Consider the following 6,000-nt stretch of genomic DNA (forward strand, 5'->3'; position numbering starts at 1 on the left):
GTTGCAGCAAATGGCCTGCTCAGTCTAGAAGCTGGAGCCAAAGAGGAAAAGTATTTATCATGGAGAAATGGAATCTTGATAGACAAGGAGATGTGCTTGGGAACAAGGCAGAGAGAGCAAAGTTAAAAGGTCTGCTTTCACACAGCAGACAGAGCAGCATCTCAGGACATAAGATAGACTTGATCTGGATGGAAAGAACAGGAGAAAAATGCTCTGGGAGACAGAATGGTATAGCAGCACAGGAGGAAACATGACATTCTGGCTGTCAAAATGGAGCTGGAGAGGGAAAGGACCAGGTTGCAACTGGAGCTGATGCAGCTCAAAGATGTCGTGTACCAGTTGGAAAATGAACCCAGAGCTTAACAGAGTGTCAGGTTGGAGAGCAATCCTGTATGGAATTGGTGTTTAGCCGTAGCTATTGGATAAGACTGTCTGTTTAAAACAGAACTGGGCTTCTTTCTCACAAGTGCCAGTATTCACAGACTGGAAGTACCAATAGAAGTGGAAGGATGATGAGACACAGAACCTGATTTGGATTTGGGGTCATAGCTGTTGTGTCAAGGAAGCTGAGTTCTCCAGACCTGGCTTTATTGCAGTTGAGGGGCTGGGCTCACCACCTGGTGCTCCTGTAATGAAGTCTTGGTGTGTCTTGATGAGCCAAATCGCTTTGTTTCCATTCCTTGGAAAGACTGCAGAATAATTTTCACCAGCTGGAAGCCGCACAAATTAAGAGTCTGATGCTCTTTGTCCTTATTCCTCTTTATTTACCTACCTTTGAAGATCTGCTCCTTCTCTACCGTTGTCTCTTGGTTGTCCGCACATGTTTTGCCTGAGTTATTGGATGGTTGTTTTTCAGATTTCTTTATTTCTTGCTGTCCTTGGAAACCAAATGGAAATAGACCAGGGAGCCAGCATAGAATGCCAAGAGTAAACAGGGCTTTTGCATGGTTTTTTCACTCTGCTGTCTCTCCCTGCAAGGGAGATCTGTGCTGGCTGCTGGAGAACAGCTTGTTGAAGAGTCAGCTTAGAAGACTCCAGCAGGAACTGAGGCTAGCAAAGAAGGGCAGTGAACACTATGAGTAGGAGAAGAGACAGCTGCAAGAGGCTGGCAAATGGGTGGATAAAAGGAACAGCCACTCAGGTGCATTTACCAGATTTCAGCTGGCTCAACCTGCCTTCTGTTTTCTTATTTCTGAGCAAGCCAGCACTCGCACGCCCTTTGCTCCACACAAAAGCAGCCAGTGCTGAGATGGGCTTGGCCAGAGCAAGGTTTTGGGGGAGGCTGTGGAGGTGGGTATGTGTGGGAGGAAGGGTTGAGCTTTTTTGCTACACAAACTTTTTGGCCAGTGGCCTGTTTCTGCCTTAGGAAGCTTGAGGTAGGTGCTGAGGTCACCCACCAAGCCGTAAGTCTGAGGAGAAACAGGTTGCTGGTGTGGATGATACCAAGAATCTGTTAATTTGTCTCTCCTACTATTCTTCGTCTCTTGAGTTTTAGGCCTCTGACAGCGTTGCGGGACTTTAGATGTTCCCAGCTGTCTGCCCTGGGCTGGGCTGGGTCACCTGTTGGGGCAGAGACACCTGACTCGCTCCTGAATCAATACAGGACCGTATTTGTTTTGGCTTGGCTTTGCTTCCTGTTGCAGGCCAAAATCAGATGTAGGACTACCCAAAACAGGGCCCTCCTCTGGCGAGCTGTGGTTTGCTGCTCTCTGGCCTGATCATATCCCTCTTCCCAACAGGAAACCCATGAACAAGTTGGGCAGAGAGAAGGTGGAGGAGCTGGCTGAAATGACAGAGTTAACAGCATTGGTAAGAGGCCATTAACACTGACAGGCTCTTGGCTGAAGGATTTAGGAGGACAAAAACTGCATGTGCTCATAGAGGAGAACAAACGTGTTTGTTTCAAACATTCAAACATTTGAAGAAACAGCTTCATCTTATAACTTGTCAAGTAGGGAAAACCTGTGTGCCAAAAGCCAGTGAAGGTCTTACAGAACGGCAAGTATTGCTACAAAGTCTCTAACGAGGTTGACTTTACCTACTTGCGGTATTTCTCCCAGAGATTTTGCTCACTCCCAGATGCTCAAAGGCCTTTGGACATGTCTGCACACAAGGCCTGGCCAGGATTTTTTGTATGCAACATGAACAAGGCAGGCAGGCTTTTAAGTTCCCTACTCTGTTCCTGGGATACCTCGTGATTTGGAACCACAACCTGGTTTTTTGGATGTTTTTCGTACCCTTCAGGGCCATCAGCTGCAGCAGGGTGGCCTTTGCTGGCCCTTGCTGGCTTCAGCTTCCAGTAACCTGCTGCCCGTTTCCTGCTTTTTCTCCTTTGGAATTGCCCATTTTCCTGTGAGGATAGCGGAGGAATGGGATCTTGCCACCCTGCTGTTAGATGCAGGCTTGCTGATGTTGTCTCTAGTGTGGTCTGGTCAGAACATGGGCCAGAAGCTGCACTTTGCTCAGCCTTACTGCAAGGGAAAGTGTCCTATGGGTAGCACCTGGGGGATGGTGCCCTTTAGTGTCAACGCGGGCTCTTCTTGTAGCCCCTACTCTGCTCTTTTGTCTGTACTTTTACATGTGCATGTGAACACATTTCCATTCATACTCTCTTCTTACTAATCTGTACAGGCCTGTGTCCCCCTTCTCCCTCAGTGACCTCTCCCAGGGCTGTCAGCTGTGCAGGTTTCCTTTTTTAGGAATGCTGTGCCACTGGGCCTTGGTCAGGCTGGGACATGAGGACACTTGTCCTGAGTGCCCACAAGGCCCTGGAGCAGTGTCCCTGGGTGGGAACCCAGCGGGGACAGTGTGGGGCAGATTAAGTGTCTGTTGCCTCTGTTCCCACCCCAAGCCTGTGTGCATGATTTCTTATTTTTTTTTTTTCCCCCACCTTTTCCAGAGCGAGAAGAGCAAAGAGATCTCCCACCCAAATGTCAAGGTGCATCAGCTGGGCTGTGAACTCACTGGGCACAAGGCTGGTCACAGTGCTGGCCCTGGCAGTGCCCCACTGCAGAGCCAGAGGCTTGCAGAGGCCGAGTGGCCACGAGGAGCAGAGGAGGCTGCAAGGCTGGAACACCACCAGAAGCATGCAGCATGTTGGATGGAGATGGAGCTGCTCCAACAGCAGCTCAAGGCCTCGCAGGAGAAGGTGGGTGTCTTTCAGCTGATGGCAGGCTGCTGAGTGGTCCCTGTGATTGCTGTGATTCTGCCCTGTGGACAGGCTCAGGGACTGGCTTTCCAAGGTACAGCTTACCCATGTCAGCCACCCCTAGGTAGCCCTAGTGCAAAGTGGGACCAGACCAGCTTCCCAGTACCAGGTTTGTTCTTTGCTGGTGGCAGGAAGCAGAGGACATGTTGTACAGGACATGTGGTACATCCCAGCTTGCCTGGGATATATCCAAGAACCCAGGTGAGCAGCCCCCTCTTTCTCTTGCCACTGTGGCCCTTTGTGCTGGGATTTCCTCCCAGAGGAGTCCTCCAGCAACTACTGCTCCTTGCTGCTCAGAAAAGGATCTCTGCTTATCCTCCTGCAGCTCTTGGTGCTCTCAGTCCCTTGCTTTGCAGGCTGCCCATTAAGCACCACTCCCATGGTGCTGCAGGGTGCTGAGGGTGCGGTGAGGGTGCTACCTAACCTCTCCATCACCTGCAGCACATCCTGGGCCTGTCCCACTGTTGACTCAGAGCTGTAACCAGCTCTCCACCTGTCTGTGTTACAGCTTTTAGAAGCCAGAGCAAGCCTGAGCCTGGCCCAGACCCAGCACGCTCTGCAGATGAAGCAGGCCAAGGCCCAGATAAACAACATGGTGTCAAAGCAGCAGTTTGAGCAGCTGCAAACCACCTTGAGAGAGGAACAGTGCAAGACTCAGCAGCTCCAGGAAAGCCTCCATCAGCAGGCTGAGCAAACACGCAGGCAGCTGGTCAGGACCCAGGTAAGTGGGTAATTATGGGAGCTCAGTCAGGGGTACTGTGAAGGGAACACTGCTGTCCTGGCAGCCTGGAAGGCAGCTGTGGTTGAAGGTACCAGAGGTTTGAGTAGAAGATGCTATATGTAAAGGACCCACATGGAAAATACACTTACCTTCAAATTCAGCTGCAACTTTTAATTCCTCATGAAACCAGTCACTGCCCTGTACTCAAACATGAGCCCTCCCCACTCAAATCCACATACCCCAGACCAGGCATCTACTTTGTGCCTAGAGGAGCAGGAGTTATCCAGGGAGAGACTCTTTTGGCTCAGACTGGGGGAAAAAAAAGTTTGAGCCCTCTGTGTGGAGTTCACAGAGTGTGTGGGGGGTTTATCTCTGGGGCACTGGGCAACAAGATGTTGGGTTTTTGTGAGTTTGTCTTGTGACAAACAGGGCAAAGATAGAGCAAATTATAACCTAAGGAATTAAAATGAGCACACACAAAGACTGTGTTGAAGGAAACTGTGTCTCTCCCTGGACTTTTCTGGACATGCCTGGGAAAGGGGAGGCCACTGGCTTGTTTTTATAGAAAACACTGCTGGGAAATCTTAAAATTCGCCAGGTGCAGACCTAGAGAAGGTTGTACTGCTCTAGACACCTTTCCCACTGCTCTTTGTATCCTGCACCTCACCTGATCCCACCCTGCTCTCCTTCAGGGAGTGTGAAGGTCTATGAACAGGGCCCTGGGGAAATGTACAGTCCAGGGTTGCCAGAGGCCAGGGGAGTGCTAGGACAACCCAACCACGGGCTTTCTTGCCCACTGCAGGTGGAACATGAGCATCTGCTGCAGGCAGCTGTGGAGCAGGCAGAGGGGCTGGAACACAGCCTGAGGAGTGCTGAGGCTGTGCTGGCAGAGAGGGCAGCTCAGCTCAGAGATGCACAGGTGAGTGCAAGAGGGGTTAGTCCTGGGTGTTCCTACCTGCCTGGTACCCCTGCATGGCATGCTGAACCTGAAGCCTCCTGTCTCTTCTGTAGGCCCAACTCTCCAGGAACAAACTGTTGATCAAAGACCTCCGTGGGGAGAACAGGGGGTTTGCAGTGGCCCTGCAGGCTGCTGAACTGCAGCAGAAGAGCATGAAGGAGAAGAACCAGCTGTTGGAGGAGCAAGCCTCAGCTCTGAAGCAGCTTATCGGAAAAATCACCCCAGCATCTCTGAGTGGGTGATGGGACACCTTCAGTGGCAGTCCTGCCCTCGGTCCTGGCTGGGGTTGGTCAGGTGCAGAAGGGGAGGTATGGCTGGGTTGGGAAATTAGCCTTGTCCTCTCTGGTCTTGCAGGGTGTTCTTGCATAGAAAATAGATAATGAAGAGCCCAGATCTTTAAGGAAGTTTGTCCTGTGGATAGCTGAATTTTCCAACTGAAAGCACCAGCTTTGCCGCATTTCTCAGAGGTAGAGTGTGCTGTTATAAGTCAGGTCTGTCTCAGGGCAGCCATCCCACAGGATTTTCTTAAACTCCAGCAGTGTTTGGTGGTGATGCAGATGCTCCCTTTCTGCGGAGGGTTGATGTTCAGGCCACACTGTTATGGCTGGAAAGCCAGGGCAGAAGGGCTTGCATGTTCCTGTGTCTGGCTCACTCTGATCAGGAAAGCTTTGTGGTGGCATTAAAACGTTTGTAATATTACAGCACTTCCTGCCATCTCCAGTCTGCTCTGTATTTCAGTAACCTTCCCCAACAGTTGCTGAATTTTCATTCCCTACAGCTCCTCTTGGGCTCTAGGAGACTGGTCCACCCAAAGCCTGAGCCTAGGATCCAAAACCAACCAGACTGTTGCCTCTGTAGTGAGTGTGACAGAGCGTAGAGCTTTCTTTCTTTTTGAGCCTCCAAGGCTTGGGGCTTGATGAGTGTTGATGACCCCTACTCAGCACACTTCAGAGGAGACAGGAGACATGGTAAATGAACTGTGTCCTCTTGCCTTCCTTGGTGGCCTTTACAAATTGACAGTTAGTACTACTGCCAAAGTAAGTTGTGTAAAAGGCCAAGTATTCACATCAGCATATACCAAATTTATTGCTCTGCCCTCTGCATGGAAGGTGC

The 6,000-nt window shown here is 50.6% G+C and overlaps 1 long non-coding RNA gene across 1 annotated transcript; it reads left to right on the forward strand.

Annotated features, from left to right (window-relative positions):
* The first annotated feature begins 4,800 nt into the window (after window positions 1-4,800).
* LOC114060065 lies at window positions 4,801-5,601 on the forward strand. Its single transcript, XR_003571812.1, has 2 exons — window positions 4,801-4,848; window positions 4,941-5,601. It is a non-coding gene; the product is annotated as an uncharacterized LOC114060065 (long non-coding RNA).
* The last annotated feature ends 399 nt before the right edge of the window (window positions 5,602-6,000 follow it).

The sequence above is a fragment of the Empidonax traillii genome, unplaced genomic scaffold (genome assembly GCF_003031625.1).
Source record: "Empidonax traillii isolate 1590-97213 ecotype Southwest subspecies unplaced genomic scaffold, ASM303162v1 scaffold256:size688067, whole genome shotgun sequence".
Classification (NCBI taxonomy): domain Eukaryota; kingdom Metazoa; phylum Chordata; class Aves; order Passeriformes; family Tyrannidae; genus Empidonax; species Empidonax traillii.